The sequence below is a fragment of the Corvus kubaryi genome, unplaced genomic scaffold (assembly GCF_017639235.1).
Source record: "Corvus kubaryi isolate FWS band 111438036 unplaced genomic scaffold, C.kubaryi_AGA036_p1.0 128, whole genome shotgun sequence".
Classification (NCBI taxonomy): domain Eukaryota; kingdom Metazoa; phylum Chordata; class Aves; order Passeriformes; family Corvidae; genus Corvus; species Corvus kubaryi.
In genome coordinates, this window is record NW_024580663.1 from 132,970 (window position 1) to 151,857 (window position 18,888).

The 18,888-nt window shown below is 43.0% G+C and overlaps 1 protein-coding gene across 6 annotated transcripts in view; it reads left to right on the top strand.

Annotated features, from left to right (window-relative positions):
- KCNIP1 (potassium voltage-gated channel interacting protein 1) overlaps nucleotides 1-18,888 on the top strand; it is a 288,428-nt gene that overhangs the window by 107,731 nt on the left and 161,809 nt on the right. The window lies entirely within an intron of this gene.

Genomic DNA, 18,888 nt, shown 5'->3' on the forward strand with positions numbered 1-18,888 from the left:
ACTGAGGAAACCTTGGTGACAGTTCAAATGGGGGCCAATACTTCAGCTGTCGAAGCTCACACATCTCACAAAGCAATAAATAACCAAAGTAAACATCTCTGGATGTTGTGGAGGATGACAGCGTTATGCCACTGTCCATGTAGACAGGGGTCATGGGCTGCTAAAACAGCATTTTGAGTCGTGGGATGTTTCTCTTGGTGTGGCAATGCTCAGTGTCACCCTTCACATGAGGCTTTGAAGTTTTCCTGTAGGATTAGTAAGCTTTGAACTTTTTTCTTTAGGATTAGTGAGCTTGTTTCTGCATAGGACAGCTCTGGAGGCCTTTAATAAAGCTCTCAAACACATTCTGCTCATCCAGCTTTAGAACTGCTGTACTTCGAGTAATAAAAGGGCCCTGTTGAAGAAATTATTCCTGATGCAGATTCTGATGGGGGGCTATCCTGCTGCCAAAACTTCTGGGCTGGTCTCCAGGTGTTTTAGCACTGTTTTAATTGCTTCTTGATTTCAACATCCTGTTGTTTTCTCAACCTTCTTTTACAAATATCTGCTTTTCTTGCTATGTGATTCTCCTCCTTTTCTTCCCTTTTGTATTCCTGATCCTCTCCTCTTTCTCTTGAGCGTTTTGCTCTTTCCTTTTCACCTCTTTCCACTCCTCTTTTCCTCCTGTGGGGAGGTAGCTTGTGACTCCTTCCCATTGCAGCTGCTCAAGAGAGCAGGGATTTCTTTCACAGGTGGGTGGTTTGGAGGGCAAGTGGGCAGATTATACCTGAGAGAGAATGAGTCCTGGGCTCCCGCTCCTCAGTTACCATTCCCGTCGTGGCTTTGGCATTCCAACTTTCCTCAAAGCCCAGCAATCATTAAAACTGATTCAAAGTACTTCTGATCCTGGTTAGGGTAACCCTCTGAGGTTACCTCCGTGTGCCAATACTGAGGCTTATTCCTCCTGAAAATCCCCGCTGTGATGACCTGCTGAAAAGCATTTTCTGCACTGCTTAAGTTTTAAGGACTGGTATGTTCAGAAGGGAGAGAGCTAGGTGCCGGTGCAAAGCCTTTGGAGCACATAAACCTCACAAAGGGGCTGTGTGTTTTGTGCTCACTACAGAAGTTTTTGGGGCTGGATTTTGTCCTTTTTGGGGCTGGATTTTCTCCTTAATGATTTTCCCACCCCACTAAGCTTTTATTAATTGTTTGGTTGTCTTGGAGGAGCCAAGAATTATGCCCATTGCTTTTGATTAAGAATCACACTTTCCCGGTTATTTCCATACACTTCTTCTAAAGATTATAGAGATTTTGCAGCAGCTATTAATTATTCTATGACCATCCTCCATGTTTTACAGAGTGATTTCTAAGAGATGAATGTGCTTCAGTTAGTGTTGATGCACCCTTTTACTGTGCTGAGATATAGACTAACGTAACAGATAATTATAGCAGTTCCAGCAGTGCTGCTTCTGACTAGGCAAAGCCTTGCTCTACAGATGCTAGTTGCCTACACTGTTTCTAAGACTAGAAAATAAGTTACATTAATCACTAAAAAGTGATTGCAAATAGTTTCAAAGTTATAAACTATTGATTAGTAAAGGTGAGAGAAAATTCTGGGGCCTTTGTGGAATAAGCAATACATTCATTACTGTGAACAAATTCAATACAAGGGATGAATCAATGTCTTAACTTGCCAGCAATGTAATGTAATATTTAATAAAGTATTGTCCCGCATAATCTAGTGCAGGCCACACTGGTATTTCTTTCATGGAGTATCTGAAAAATTACTCTCCTTCCCCCAGTGAATTGCTGTTTGATATCTTCTGCAGAAGAGAATATGAAATAATAATGAGAGGGTCAAACACTGCCCTTCCCCCAGGCATGCGTCCAGCTTGCTTTGGTCTGCAGCCTACCTGCCAGCACCTCTCCGCATGCCAAAACCCTGCACTGGTGAGAGAGAGCCCTACAGAACGTAATACAGAATGGCAGCCCTGAGCCACCAAGACCAACAGCAAGATGAGTGCATTGTATATCACAGAAAGGATTGAATAAGATAAGTTAAAATATATGGCAGTTATTTAGAAAGGAAAAAGACTGTACTGGGGGATACCTACTAGAATGCACATAAACCTCTTACTATGGAGTATCAGTCTCTCAAATTCTTCTGAATAAAAATCTCAGTTGATCTCATGTATCTTTTCCCAGACTGGTTCTTCCATGCCCATTTCCCCCTGTAGCATCCGCACTGCTCACAGGGAGAGCCAAGCCATCTTCACAGGCCACAGGTGGGAGCCTCTGGTCTGGCCTGTCTGGGGGAAGGGAACCTGACAGGCACCCAATCCATCATCTCAGTCCTTCGTCTCAGCAAGCCTGCCATCCTGGAGTGCGTGCATCCATTTCTCCATGATTTCCAAAAATCTCTCTAAAATTTCTCCATTTCTCCAAAAATCCATTTTCATTATTTTTAGGGGACTGTTTCTTCCTCCCTTCCCTCTTTAAAACCCCTTGTACGTCCTTTTTCAGAAACCCTGCAAATGGAATTTCTTTGGTCTACACTGTCCCAATTCCAACTGCAAAAATGCCTTAAATTAGTTCATTAGTAAAGGAAACTTTCACTCTGGAAACTCATCCTGTGGATTTTATGATTCTCTTTTTCAGTGCCTCCTTTCTAAACTATGTATTGTGGTAAAAAACCGAAACCAGAACATTTCTGGGTTATTTTCTGAGTCTACTGTTACGCTATACAGCATCTCAATCAGCTTCAGCTTCATAGTATTTTTTCCTCTATTAAGATAAGAAAGTCGTTGGAAGTCTGATGGAGAAAATATCTATGCAAGGGTTTCAGAAAACATTTTTCTCAGGAGCAGTCTAAGGTGTATGTACTGCTCAATGCCATCAAGTTAAAAAAAACCCCAAACCCACAAAAATTGCTGTCATGCCTGATGTGAAAAATTTGCAAAACTAGACACCTTGTATGAAGGTTCAACAGTCCTTAGGTTTTTACTTTGGATTCTTTTTCTTCAAGGGAATGTAACATGCATTAGCCACACTAATCCCCTTTCATTGTCCCATCCCTCTGAATACATTGAAGCTTACAGTGGTTATTGATTGAAACACTTCAAAATCTAGTCAATGTCATGGAGATATGTAGTTAAAGTTTTGCAGTGTGGGGTAGGGAATGGAGCAATAAAAAAAGAAAAAATTCATCCCACAAACTCTTGATGCTGGTGGTAAACAGATTAATAGAGTCATTAGGCTGAAAAGCTGGACAAAGAAAAAAAATTTGTTTAATTTGTGTAATAAATGCATGAATCAGACAGCATTAGACTCCATCAGCAAAGACCTGAGTGTCTTCTATGATGACTTCTCTTTATTAACTGATTTGAAGCCTGAATGTTAAAAAATCTCTAACCAAATACTGAAAAAACAGCGCAGAACTCTGAAGCATTTTGCACAAGCTGGGCTCTCATGGGTTGCAGACTGTCCAGTTAGGCTCTGGTTTTCTTTGATTTTTCCGTCTTTATTGTTGTTCTGCATGGTGGGATCCCCATGAGGATGGTGCAGTTAAAGCTTCCTCTCTTGTGGTCTTGTTCCCAAAAAGAACAAGGTGAGGTCTGTGTGCACGAGCTTAGGGCTGCTGTGCGAGGGCCCAAAGCAGCTGCAGGGTCACGCCGATGGGTCAGGGCCCTTGATTCTGCTATTCCGGTGGCTTCACCTTCTGAGCTGGGCCAGGACATAGGGGCAACGAGGCAACACATCCCATAAGGGGGTCCTGCTGCATGGTGTCAGCTGAGAATTAGCTCAGCTCAAACCTTGCCTGTCCTGCTGTGGCCGAGGCGGCAATGAGCGCATCCTTGTGCTGCAGCTGGCAGGAGCAGGGCACAGCTGCTCGGCTGTGAGAGGCAGTGGTACCAGGCCCAGGGGCCGTAGGGGGATGGAACGATGGCTGGGCATGCCTGCAGTAATAAAGGACTTCTTGAGGCTTAAGGTGGTAGTTCTATTCTCATGTTACATTGACTTTTAAGTCTTCACAGCCTGTCCTGTGACTTTTAACGCAGTTACCTGTAGTCAGCTCAAAAGCTAGCAGTTGCATGAGCTTCAGCATTGAAATTTCTGCAGGAAACTTCTGTATTTCAAAATCTGAATTAATCCAAATTGGTAAACAAAGACTTAAATAAAATAGTAGTGAGCCAAAAAGGTTGTATTTAAAAACGTCTTGAGGCACAGCAGGTAGTTGTTAGACATTCCTTTTTTTTTTTTTTTTAAATTTCCCTTAATCTCTGGTGGTGGATGTGCTTTGTGAGATGCAGGATGTGATGTCTAGTCAAGTTTGAGAGCTCAGTGGTCACCTTGTTGTGTGCCCCCTAACAGTTCAGCATTTCCTTTGTGTAAGGCTTTAAGATCTTCCTGGACCAGTGGTTAGACCTGTGCTGGTTCAGACAGGGCCCAGGGCTGTCAGGAAGACACAAGACTGGGGTTAGTGGTGGAAGCTGAGCCGTGTCGTGAGGTTAACAGTTGCCTGGGCACTGTTAGGGTAGTCCCTCCCTCCCAAGGACTCCTCTTTCAGCAGATCAGTGTTCTGTTACTCTGCAGCATAATTACAATTTCTTAAAACTACATTTGAGTGGTTTTCAGCTCTGACTAATGGGTTAAAATACTTTGTACAATTTATTTGGCTGAGAAACAGCAACAAGCCAGTGACTATAGCTAATAACAGCAAAAGGTATTTAAGGGGAAAGCGAGCATCAAGTGCAAGGGCCTTTACAATGTCAGTGAATTGTAGCTGGGATTCTGCTGGGAGTTTTTTTGCCTTTTTCTTTCTGTGATAAAGATAGGTTATTGCACAGTGGCGTGGTTTCCCATGAGAGAAGCAATGGCTTATATCTCTTGGATTATATTCAAAAGCACTGAATAATGGCTGAAGTGGATTACCTATCCCTTGCCAACTATGTTAGTACTGACAAGCATCACGTACCATCTGTCAGCACTGTTGCCCAAGTTGGCAGGAGATTCTTCTGGTTACAGCTGGTCCAGGAGAATGTCCTCCCTCTGCCCCCCACACACATGGTGTCCAGGATGTTTGACGTATAATATGCTACTCTGCAGAGATGGCTTTAGACAGATTCTCTTCATTGTCTCTAAGTTCTTCATGTTCTCCTTGAAAGAACAGCAACATGATTTAGCTGCTGTTCTCTGTTTATAAGGTACTGCTGTGTTATTAGGTCAGGGAATTCAATAAGGAATAGAAAAATTAAATTAGAACAAATGAAAAGTGTACTTTGGAGGAAGGAAGTTCTAACTGCAAGATGTCAGAACATACAGAACAGTTTAACACTTATGTGTGAGATGAGGCCTAAGTGCCTGATTTGAAACACTGTCAGCATGTCTGCAGAGCACACAGAGGTTATTGTGGTGTGTGCAGGCATAGTCTCGTTAGCATGACTCCAGCAAGAGCAGACAGAAGGGAAGGGGGGAGCCCCTGGAGGATTTTGCAGCAGGTTTTGCAGCCCTGGCACCATTACTATTACCCTCCTCCGTGCTGCCAAACAAAAGCCAGGGCAGGAGTGGCTCCCCTGACAGTGAACACCTCTGCCTGCTATGCTGCCATCCCTGCAGTGCCCTCCATCCACCTCCCACTCTTCTCCTCCTGAACCAGCAAGTTTACTGCACTTGTGCCAAGGGAGACCCTGCCAGCCAAGCTGGTGTGAGAGGTGGATTCGGTCTCATGAGTTTTTGGCCAGTGAGACCTCTTCTAAAGCACTTTCTGTGCCACTGTGTCATCTCTCACCTGGCTGGGCCTTCTGTATTCTTTGTTGTTCCCCAAGTCAAGTGATCTTTGTGACACCAAGTGAGTCTACTGGAGAACGTGTCCTCAGGGAAGCAGTAATTCCTACATTGTGTGAGTTTAACAACTCCCTGCTCCCTTTCTCTTCTAATTGTTCCTGTTATTACAAACCAAAAAGAGAAATTTATACATCAGACAAAGAGTGTTGGCTGGTCTCTGTACTTTGGGTCTGTAGTGTGGAACCACAGAAGCTCCATATCCCTCATTTAATAATGGGCAGCTGTTCCTGGAAGGACTAGACCTCCGTGTACAGCTCGAGCTCTGTTAAATATTTATCACTAACCTCTAATGGCTGTACACCTGGCACAGCCACTTGGGTGTTATTTTTATGTTGGTTGCTGCACTGCAGTTGGGGTTTTGATATTAAGACCAGAGGCTGAGGAAAAAAGAGCAATCGCTCAGAAAGAGCAGTCGCTCCTGCTGGCACACGTTCCCCGAATGACATGCTGAAGTGATGAATTTAAGCTTATGACATGTTATTCACAGTAATATTAATAGCAGTGATTAGTGCAGATGACAGCAAATTAGATAGGACAGTGCTTACTGCCTGGCATTGAATTAGTTTTGGCATTAATATTTCACTTGATTGAAGAGCAGTGCTTAAAACCTGTACAGTGTCCCATATTTTCAACCCCTTCCAAGAAACAGAAAATCAGGCTTGAGCTGAAAGTGGGACATTGACATTCAGGTCTGTGTGACGATTGCCCTGGGAAGAACTGATGGAGTTGCACTGGTTAGGAGTTGCAACCTCAGCTAATTGTGTGGAAGTCAGAGGCAGGGAGAAATTGCAACTTTTCTTTCAGCTTAGAGACTGAAGTCTGATTTGTAAACGTGTATGCCAACAGTGTTCAACTACAGGAGGTCAGCAGAAATGTTATTCCATAAAATTTCTCTCCATATAATTTCATATATGGTACTTGATAACGGTAGAGCCTGAGGTTTTCTTGAGTTTGTTTTTCCTTGCTTGGTTTGCAGGGAGAAGCAAGGGACAGCTTTTTCTTTTCCAGAGTTGATTCAGTGCAAACTTTTGTTGATCAAAAGCCCAAGTTGCAAGAAAGTCTCATCCTCAAAATCTATGTTGATGAAAGGCATATAATGAGAACTTCAAAGTGCTTAATGAGACGCCACAAAAGCAAAAGAGAAAACTTAATGAATGCTGTTCTGCACTGGGTCAGCTGTCATGTGATACCTGTGCCTCGATATGATGCAATCCCACGACGGGGCTGATTGTGATCCCTTGGGTCTTGGTGTCTGGAAGAACTGCTCTGCATGGGTGGGAAGATGTCCCCTTGCAGCCACTGTCTTGAGTTAAACTGTCTCCTAAAACTATTGGAAACGAGAGTGCTTCATGGAACCAGTGTGAAGGTGTCCAAAGCGGTTATAAGAAGGAGGGGTAGCAGGACACTGCGCTTGAGCAAGGGAACATTAACTTTCTCTTTAGTTAGCAGCTGGGGCAGCAGTTTCAATGTTTGTGTGATTATTTGGCTTCAGAATTCAGAGCTTGTTTTATTATACTTGCATTTGTCCCATGGTCTGTGTGTTGTATCCTGATGTAGGTTTCCCTTTAATCTTCACATGTGAAGGTGGGCTGAGGTGGGTCATCAATTCCAGGACCCAAGAGTGAGATCAGTGCTGCTTCCCTAGAAAGTTTCAGTTGTTTTTTCTTGACTGCTGGTGTATAGATTCAATCTGGTGAATCCCCTCATCCCGGTTGTAGAGTACCCATTAATTTGATGAAAATTTGATTTCAAGACTTGTTCTCACAACATGACCAGGGATGATTAACTGGTATTGGCGCAGCTCTCTTGCACCACTCTTTTGAAGATCGTGAGTCCTTGTCTTGGGAAGAGATGAGTGTGGTGGCACAGAGTCCTTTGGAGCAGCTTTAGTTTTTATGAGATGTTGACTGAAATGAAAAATTTTATACTTCCTCCTTTGTTTTTTGGAGGTTATTTTGTTTGTTTTGCTGATGCTTTCTTTTGACAAAGGATTTAAATACTTTATTACTGTTTGAACGTGGAAAAGTTAGCATTGTTTTACCCAGGAAAGACAGCACACGCTCCTGGAACAAAACGGAGGCCACCATTTTGTACATAATGTATATATTATTTCTGTGGGCCTGATCCCCACACATGCACTGGCTATTCTCCTTACTTGAGACACATAAATTGCAGAGAAGGGCCCAGGTGAAACCATGTACTGGCTTTCCTTGTGCTTTCTGCCCCAAAATCTGCTTCTGTTAAAGCTTTGCAAAAGCACCGAAAGTACAGATGTTAGTAAGAAACCCACCTTTGAATTTTTGTTGGGATTTGGAGGGATTTTATCACTGCCCTCAGTCAACACCTGGTTATTACAAGTTGCTGTGGTTCAGCACACACTCCTGCAGTGTTGGAGCAGCAATCATTAGGAGTCACTCTGGGGCTCGGGGCTTGCCATAGAACTGGAGCCACTGCTGTCATGGCTAATGCAGAAACAGGATTCTGCATGTTTTGTATAGTTCTTATGTGACTGATAATGTAGGCAAACTGATAGGATCAGAAAAATGGGTATCATGCCCTTTTTTTTTTCTGAATCTTAGAGGGAGTTAATAGAGATTTCCATTACACCTTCCTTAGATTGGTCCCGTATTGACTTAAGCAGATCCATTTGCTCATCAGTTTTATTTAACTACAACAAAAATATATACAAAATACCTAAAATAACTTTATTTTGCCTGCGTGAAATACCATATTTTTTTTCTTAGGATAAAGAAAATGAGAATAGCGACTAAAGGCTTCCAATAAATGTTTTGGCGCCTTTGGGTCTGTTTGATACTCCCTGTAGATCACTGCAATTCAGTGGGTGCTGACTACATTTGACTTCTTGCCTTGCACCTTTCTTTGGCACAGGCGTTCCTTGGCTAGCCCCAGGAACAACAGCACAGCCCCAGGACAGGCTTGCCTCTGCCATTCAGGATGAAGGTGCTGGGAGAAAAGGACAGATAAAATGTGTTTCTTCCTAGAAACAAATACTGAGGGGAAAGATTATAACTCTTCTTTCCTTTCCATTTTGAGATGCTGGCACTGAGGGTTGAACAAAGGGGGGAATTGGCTCCCAAGTCCTGCAGATATTACAATCCATGAGTAAATAGGTGAACCAGAGAAACCTGTAACCAGTAGTGAATACTTGGTGATGAGAGCTGCTTGTTCCAGGGCCTGATTTTCAGAGCTAGGTGTGTGCAGACAGGAGGGAGCAGTGTTTAGTGGGATGCTGTGGGAAGTGTAACTCTTTGGGCAGCCCACTGCTATGATTGCTCATGTATGACTGCAAGATTTGGGTCAGTCGTGTGAACAAATATCTTGTGGAAGAAACAGGTTGGAAGCAAGCTCCTTGGAGAGGCAAGACAGATACACTGTCTCTTTGAAAAGCTCTATCAGGAAAACGGAGCAGGACAGTTACAGTGTTTCTTAAAGGTATCTGTAATTAAGGAGCAAGAAACAACAGCTAACTGCTTTCTTCTGTTGTTTTTAGGTGGAATGATAGTGCTACCTCCTTGCACCATGGGAGGAATGAAGTAGTCTAGTGTGCCTGCCTTGCTCCTTGCACCAGGTTTGCATGTTACAAAAAGCTGGCCACTGCTCTGATTACTGCTGTCCACACCACCAACCCTCTCCAGCACCAAGGGGACAGTAATGGCAGCTCCTGGTAATGAAAGGGTTGGGCAGAGTCCCTGGCTTCCAAATAACACCCATGAGTTGGTATGAACTATAATCAGTAGCTGTGGCTTTTGCAAACCAACCTCAAACTCTTGCACTGCTGAGCCTTTGTGGATAGCAGAGACTCTCAAAAGGTTTTTGCTTGAGCATTTTTAAGCATGGTAGGAATTTAAGTCATGTATCATTTATGTGCACAACCCCCCTCCACAAAGCTGTCTGGTGTTCAGCCTCTAGCATCTGTGAACAGGCTGTATCTGAGGACCTGAGATGGTCTTTACTGAATACACTCACTTTTAGATTGCAAACCAGCTTGCCTTGCTCTCACGAGAAATTGGGCAAAAGTTATCTAACCTGAATTAGAAGAAATGCATGTAATTGTCATTATGATGTATTTTCCCTTGACATATTCTTCTTTTTTTTAAGCGAGTACTTCAGTTTTTTCTGGCTTAGGCACAGTGGCTGCATTTGCTACCTGATGTGGTTACAGAAAAACATGTGAATGTGATTTCAGACAGCCTGTGGCCCCATAATATTTTAATGCTTTTTCAGAATTATTTCAATCCATAAATTTATACTGGGAACTGTAAGTTCAAGTCTCACTGATTTCAGTGACAGATGTATAAGTGCACTTGTGAACTGAATCAGAAATATGGGTCTTTAGCTGTTGTCTGAGGGAAGATGTCTTCATTTCCCTGATGGCTTGATTTGTTTCTGCAACTCATTCTAGCAGAGGAGACAAAAAGATCCGGCTTATTACATGAGTGTATGCATCATTACAACTAAACCTCCTGGCTTAAACCCTGGAAATTTGCTGTTCTGGCAAAAGGAGCACCTGTCTTTGCCACACTTGGTAAGACACTCCCTATGGAGGTTCTCTGGAGCAGCGGAGAGTAAGGGCATTACTCAGCCTCATTTGTTTCCTTGTCTCTAGGTGCATGAAAAGCTTTATTATGAAATGTCAGGAAAACACAGCTTGTGAAATCAGCTTGCATGTGGAAAATTCCATCTCTGGGCTGGAGAACAAGTGTTAATCTCACTCCCATCTATCTCGGAGCCTGAGACTAATAGTAACACATTCACAGCCATGCACGTGCCTTCTCTCAGGGAGCACAGATCAGTATGCCCAGGCTGGACACGGTCCTCATTCAAAAGTGATTTTTGTTACACTGGGTGAATTTCCTTCTCAACATAGGGAGTTTCTTTAACATTGTTATTTGTTCAAACTCTTACTGTAGTAATAACCAGTTCGGCTTGCATGGATTTTAAATAACTTGTGACTTTGCACTAGGCTGTGTTCTTCGTCAGAAAACAAGATTTTCATGTAACAATGCTCAGAGATGATCTGTCATAGTTGTGGTCATTATTCCTTGTCATCAATGTTTGTCTTGTTTTAGTCTTAAAGTTGCTTACCTCTGATTTATTTCTGGAAATTTTGGATTCAGTAATTTTTCCAGGAATGCCTGTGGAGAGGCTTTCCCTAGGACTGTGCTCACATCTTGCTTTGGGAGGTTAAGCAGGCCAGGCTCCTTATGTCCCTGCTCAGGTGGACACTGAGGGTTACACTCGTATTCACTGTACCCTTGAACTTGTGAGCACCCCTACAAATGGCAAAAAACATTTTGCAGTGACTTCCTTAGTAGAAGTCCTGGAATTAAAATATTTATGAAGCTATTCTGAGTGTCCCAGATAGAGAGATGCACTCCAAGCCTGGCACATATCTGTTTACTAGATAAGAAGAACTTCATTATGGAGAAAGGGTCCACAAGGACGTTTTGGTGACACTGAGGTTGCAGTGATAAGGTTGGCTCTTGTGAGGCTAAGATGGAGGCGAGAGATGGACCAAATGAAAGAAGAGATGGGGATGCTATAGAGTCAGAGCTTTGTGAATGTTTTTTTGCTTTACATGAGCTAGTGCCATGTTGTGTGAGGGGTGGAAGATGCATTTATAGATTATGAAAACATTACTGCTTAAAACTGCCAATGCAGACCATGAGGGAAGAGGAGAAGCCTAGAACTGAGCACACCAAACTTGTGTGCTTGGTCAATGCCAGCAGCTGAGAAGGGAAACCCAAGGCTGGAGTTAAATATCAAGCTGAATTAGGAGTTTGTGTTGTATTTGCGCTCATTTGTTCCTTCTTTTAATAGAGTCACTAAAACAACCTTTACCTGAAATATTAAGCCCTAAATATTTCCTGCCACTGTAGACTTGCTGCCACCTTTGAATTGATTAGGCACACTTTGGAAATCAAGGCACATTCTTAATAGGGGAGAGATGCATATTTTCAATGTTTATCATACGGTATTAGGTGTTTAATTAAAAAGGGGTTCCCAGAGGATTAGCCAGCTTCATGTTGATGGCAAAAGAATATCTGTTAGCAATTTTTGGCAGGTAATTATAATGTGGAACTGGATGGCTTGAGGTTAATATTTTATGATAGCTCTAGTGGGAATGAAGAGAAATATAATGACTCTTTTTGCTGAGGGGAAAAGACAAATTAAACAAATACATACACCTGTTTGCTTCTGCAGGTTTTCTAGCTTGGTAAATTAGGACAGAATTAGTGTGGATGTGACCCAGATTACTGGGCTGAGCTCTGTGTCAGAGAGTGCGGAGTCAGCTCGTGGCTCTTGCTGCTTGCACTCCTACAGACACCTGCTCTCCTGTGCCCCTTGGGGAGCCGGGGGATTTGATTTCCATTGTCTGCTCTTCTGTTAGATTAAGCTAGACCAGCAGGATGAGGTGTAGCCCTGCATGTGAGAGGTAGAGCATGGCTAGAAAAGCAAAGTGTCTTCCTCTTCTTAGGTAACATGCTGCCTGTCCATGTGTGATTCTCAAGAAAAGGTTTTACTCAATGTAGCCACCATCCATTGATTGCTTTGATGTCCCTGTGTCTGAGCAACTTTGTCAATGTTTGTTGATCTTAATACCCCTCATGGCAGCTGGTGTGAGAGGAGAGATGACGATTTGAGAGTGGGGTGGGCATGGAGCAGGCTTGTTTCAGAGACAGCTCCCGCCCAGACCTGTCGCCACCAAGCTGGTCCTGTATGAGGGCTTCCATGGCAGATCTGTTGGACAGGTTGGGACACAGCACATGCCACATCTATTTGCTGCCACTCATGTTGCTGCAAAAGCTGAAATGATTGATGATCAGATCATCAATCCTCTAAGTCCAGCAGCAATCCTTTGCTGTGGCTAATGCCTGAGGTCTCGCAGGAGAGCAGAAGGACCTGCTCCAGCTGGAAATCTTGTATATGTTATCTGTCTGCAAAACCAAGAACTGATGACTCTCTGGGAGCAGACTTGTGAGAGACGTTCATGAATGTGACTCTATCTAATCACTCAGTTACTCCATGGAAATGAGAGAGCTTAAGGTGGGAGAACTCAACCCTGTACTGACAGATATTATTATTAGGGCTGAATTAACTGTATATATATATATTTTTTTTTTTTAATTGTTAATACTTGGTACTGACTGAAGCATTAGCTGTCCCTGCTGTCAACAGGCCCTGTGCAGTGGGGTGTGTTTACACAAGAGCATGTCTTTCCTGGCTGTGCAGCCATGGGAGCTACCAAATCCAGGGCAAGGTGGCTGAGGTCACTCATGAGCACTGGCTGGGGAGTTTAGAGATGCCCTGAAACATTGGGCTCAGCATTTTACAGGCATTAGGCTGAATGAGCTGATATAAGGAGAAGGAGAAAACAGATGGGAGAAACCATTTATGAAGCAGCTGCCCGTTAACCAATAATTTGGTACACTTCCTTCAGTTCTTTTCATTAAGCCACAATATGTGGTTGTCTCATTTTCTGTGAGATGCATTGAATGTTCAAAAGACTCAGCTATAATTACGCAAATGCTGAAAGAGCAGAGGCATGCACTGTGTCAGGAATAGTTCTCTCTCTTTGTGTTGTGGAGTACAACAGCCTGGTGCAGCATCCTTCTTCTACAGCCATGTCTTCTCTCTGGATTCTTCTCTGCAATTAACGGGGTAGTGTGAGGAACTGATGGTTTACAGTGGGAGTTGTTTAAATCTGAGGACTCCTTATGGAGGGTTTGATTTCAGGTTCGGACACATTGATGGCAGCTTAGTATGGTAACTCAGACTTTATCAATGAAACTTGTTTGATTGTCTCTAATCTCTATTCCAGGAGAGAATTTGAGCTTTCAGTCTGATAATAGTCAGGTATGTCACATCTTCCTTGTACTAATCTGAGACCCTTTACACCTGCAGTTAAAAATACAGGGCTGAATTTTTCTAAGAATTCAGAGTAACACTTACTTTCCTGACTACATTGCACAGTTTGTTAATGATGAAGTGTTTATGATATTTTGTTAATGGTTCAAACCTTCCATCTTGCCTGCCCACCTCGAGTTCCTCAACAAAATGCAAGCTGGCTTTGCCAGGAATCTGTGCCGTGAAATTAGTAGGGAGAGGCCGTGTCATGTGAAGCATATCTGTCCTGGACCAGGAAGGTGAGCACAGCTTGGCTATACTTGCCTGGCCCAGGAGTAGGGTGGGAGATGCTGTGAAGCATCTGGTTCCTGGTTCTCTAAATCCACGTGTAGAGAATTTGACTTGCACCAGTCTCAGGCAATAGATGTGAACACCATTCCCAGTGTTTGTGGCTAATATAAGCAGTTTCCTTAGTGTCTTTGTGCACAGAGGGATGATGTGCTGGATGGGAAAAGGTGCTTTGAGTACACTTTTATATGGGCTGGGAATTCTAGTGGATTTCAGACGGAAAGAACTTTTGTATGACAAGACATAATACATCATCTTCCATATGCTGCAATGGTGAGCAAGCCTTTGTTAAGTCTGCAGTTCCCACGAGGTGAACTAAGGCCTCAGTTACCAGGTCTGCCTGCAGGAACCTTGCATCGTTTTCAACTTCAGGTGAAAAGAAACCCGAATCTTTACAGGCGGAACCAGTGCTGCCTGACACAGTGACTTGCCAGGTACCCTGAGAGTGAGTGGGAGGGACACCTTGAATTTGTGTAATCTGTTCTTGTTCTTCCAGAAGAATTTCCAGCAGAATTAATTCCTTCTGTGATCTTGGATTTTGGAGTCAGGGGCAGAAATATTGAACTGCTGGCAATTTTTAGACCTTTATTAGGACGAGCACAGTCCCATGGAACTGGGACAGTTTCCACCATTTAAGTGGTACATGAAGGAACTCATTAAACCACTAGCACGATGAACTCAAAATGGATTTAAATTTTATTTCTGAAAGCTTTAAAGATACTGATGTCAGAAAATAGTAACTTTCTAATGAGCTTCAAATGGGGTAATGTGCAGATATGGTAATGCAGGGATGTGCAGAAAGTCAATTTACCAGTGTCCACTCCATGAGGTAGACAGAGACATTGGGGATGTGGCAGCCAAGTCCCGCCTTTGTGTTGCACCCAGAGAAATGAGGACGTCCCCAGCCCCTGAGAGAGCTCCGCTCTCCAGTGAGCAGCACAGTGGCTGCTACCACTTGGGTTGTCTTTGGTCCCCAAACACTCAATGTTTCAGCTCTTCTGTCCATTCCAGCAGCCCAGCCAGCCCTGCTGGCTCACTGTGCCTTCCTCCCCTGAGCTGGAAGCTGGGCCTGCAGCATTCTGGCTCTGAGTGCAGTGAGAGGTGTGCGTGTGCAAAAGCCTCTGGCTCCTGCAGAACGCAATTACCATTGATCAGGAAGAAGCAGAGCTGTGTGCTTTGAGTTTAGCTTTTCATGCCAATATTGTTATCTGCCAAATCCATTGACTCTGCAGTGCAGCTCAGGGTGCTTTAAAGATTTAAATGGAATTAACTGAAACCCAAAACTTAAGTACAGATGAGTGTTATTTACCTCCAGTTGTCCCTATAATTCTTATTCTGGAACTAAAGCAGCAGCAGTAATTTTTTCCACCTCCTCTGGATAGTGATCTTCTATGTTAAAATTTAGCTTGGCTGTGTGTCTGCATTGCCCTGAAGAAAGGCAGGATCCACCTAGACACAGGTGAGGTCAGCATAAAAGAGGAGCTGATGGTCAGGCAGAAGCTGGCACTGAGGAGAGGTGGGATTGCAGTTTGTGTGATGGCCACGCCAGCCTGTGGCAGGTCAAAAAGCTGCTTGGGCTGTCCCTGCAGGGGCTGGTGTGAACAGAGCTTTGCCTTCAGCCGCAACATTGTACTTTGTGTTCCTCACACAGAATCTGTAATGGTTTCTGAGAATGGAGCTCATTCTTCCATGGAGGTACTTAAAGCAAGTTTCTCCTCTGGCTGCTACTCATCTAGTAGCTATTTTTATGGCACCTGTAGGAGTTTTAACTTTCCTCAAGGACTGCTCTTTTGTTTTCCCCACCAGAAGATTAAATTGGTTGGACTGAGCCTGGAACATGCAAAAGTTCTTATGGTGCAGGAGTGATGGGGAGGCATGTAGAGAGGGGTATCTCCTGGAAGGCTTGTTTCCAGAGGAAATTGGGCCCATTTCCCTTTTTCTTCTCATCCTTTGCAATATCCGAAGATTGAAAAGATGGATTTTTCCAAGGGGGGATATACAGCCAAAGAACAGGCTAAGCCAGTAGACTAATTTTGCCCATCCCGCTTGTTATACTGCAGGAAATACTGTAGCTGAACAGCACCCCATGGGCACTGGTGGGACTGGTGATGGAGCATAGAAATCAGTTCTTCCCCTTTTTCAATAGTGTCATACATACATCTGATGGACCTCAGGCAGACTGCAGTCATGTCCACTGCTGGCAGCCTGATCTTTCCCAGGGAATTTAAAGATGTCTCAGCTGGTTATGTGGTGCCCACATAGTGAGGAGTTTTCCTGTTCCCTTCTGCATACTGTGCTTTTGGTTCATGTTACTAGAAAATTACTGATTGTGCAGAATGTGGAACAATGGATGCATAACTAGATTAACAGAGACAGCACATTCTGCAAGCAATACCTTTTCTTCCATCTCTAGAGACAGAAATAAGCAAAAGTCAACAAGGGACAAGATATTGCAGCTACCAAAATGGTGCTGGACTTAATAAGACACCTTATATGCTTTTTGCTCTGATTACAAGTGTAATATGATTACTTCTCAATGCTTGCATTGGTTATCTTTATTGTATGCATTGGGCAGAATATTTACAATTTGCTTCAATCACCTTATTTTGTAAGGTTAGACGGCAAAAAATCAGAAATTATGTTTGAGGAGACTATAAAATTTAAGCTACTTAAGGTCAAATTTTAATGGTCTAATTTCTGGTGACAGTCCTCAGGCATTGTTGGATTCAGCAGAAACTAAATGCTCCCTACATTGAAGTTTGAGGGCCTAAAGTGCTAGAGTTGCTCTTTACCCATTGATTAAAGTGTTCTGTTAAGATACTGAAATCATAATAGATATTCTGCAGTTGGTATAATTAATTACCAGATTTATCTAAGTGAAATTGTGGTTTTGTGAGAGTAAAAAGAATTCATTGCTGTCTTATTGTTACGTCTCTACATCACAGCCTTTTTACTTGGACACAGAAGTTATTATGAAATCCATTTATCTGGAACCTACTTACATGCCTGAAATATTAGTGCCAGCCACTGCATTTCAATAATCAAAGATAGATTGTTTTTAAAAACTGAGGACATATGGAGTCAATACTGACCCTGGTTTGTATCTTTTATTTTTTTAAAATCTATATGCTGATGTTAGGCAAACTAGGCTTCTTCTAATTTTGTAATTTTTTAGATCCTTTTTACTCTATCAGATTATGCTAGTCCTGAGTTAATTAGTCCTGATGTGTTCCTGAATGGATAAACAAAGCAAAAATATTGGTTGTCCTTTCTTGAAAGGTCTGGGATTCTTTTTCATGTTTTGAACAGTACTTATTGATGCCATTTAAAGGCATTCCTTTCTAAAGGATGAGAAATTTCCAATAGCCAGCAATGATTCAGCATCACAGTTGTGTATAGAATCATCATAAATACAGTAGCCAACAGCAAAGCATGTCTGTAGTGTCATTTTATTGTTGTGGAATAAAATAGGGAATGGCGGTCCATGTGTGAGACATCAGCTTAGCCATGCTAGAGGCATTTTGGGGAAACTGCTGTCCCAAACTGCCATTTAAGAGCAAGGCTCTTCCTCTGAAAAGAAATAAGTGTGTTATAAGCATTAAGAAAGTTAGTGTGATGACAATTAAACTGATCAAAGGAAAAAGAAACTTAGCAGGAGCATCTCTGAGTTTTACTGAGTTTATTTATCCATTCTGGCAAATGCCCATTTGCCACCTGGTTTATCTGGTCAGGAAGGTGCTTGGAGAAGGGATGCAGTACATTCCTGCCCCAGACAGCTCTGCACTCCGTTCAGAGGGCCCATGCACAGATCCTGGGGCTCGCAGGCAGCACCAGGACAAAAAGTCTGTGTAACCTTCTTTTAAATACTTTTCTCCACTGAGATTTTAGAGGAAGGAGCATGAATTATAGCACAAACCATAGAAAGGCATCCTGAAGGTAGCGCATTCTTTATTCCCATCATGTTAGCTATTTCTGTGCTACATTGAGCAGCAATTTGAAATGTAGTATGGGACTTTTAATAGAAAGTCAACTACAAGCAGGAAAGTAGCAGTCACAGTATCAAGGGCTTAGATGCCACATTGGCCCTAACGTGTAAAAAAATGGATCCCCAATAACTTGGTGGACACAAAGGTCCTACTCCTCTTACTCCAGCTGCAGTAGCTGTTAGGACTGAGCACAATGCTGTCCTGCACAGCCTATTTTTCCTGTAAGCCTTGAATACAGAAAGCAACAAATGCACCTCCAGGATGATATTCTGCGGTACATGCAGAATGCACCTGTACATCCTCCTCTCATCCTTCCTATGTCTGCCTGGGGGAAATGCCTGTCCTCTGCCAGCTCCTCATGAGAGTGACACTGGTCCAGAGCTGTCCAAGGGCTTGAAGGCTCAGGGCATTGCCCTGTCCATTCATGTTTCATGGACAGAAGAGGGACCGTGAGCATCCTTGGGTCTGACAGCCAGGGCTGGAAGGAAGCAGGACCAATTTGTTCTACTGCTCAGGTTAAAAAAAGCTGGAGCACCTGCCAAATCTTCAGTATGCAAGCATGTAATGTGGATAAATTCATAGCAGAGACTCAAATGACCACAGATAGCTTTCCACATAGGGTATTCTCATAAGAAAGCCAGAACATAGAAAGCTGGTGATGTGTATGCATAGATTACATAGATCTTCTGGGCATTTCTACTCCATAATATCAGCTGTAATCATTAAAATTATAGCTTAATTGTCTGCTTTGGCACAGGTACAAAATAATAATCCTGTCTTGCTTGTCAAAACTGAGATGATGGCTGATGGCAGCTGTGTGATTGTCTCTGCCCCAGCCACGAATCTCATTTAACTCCATCAA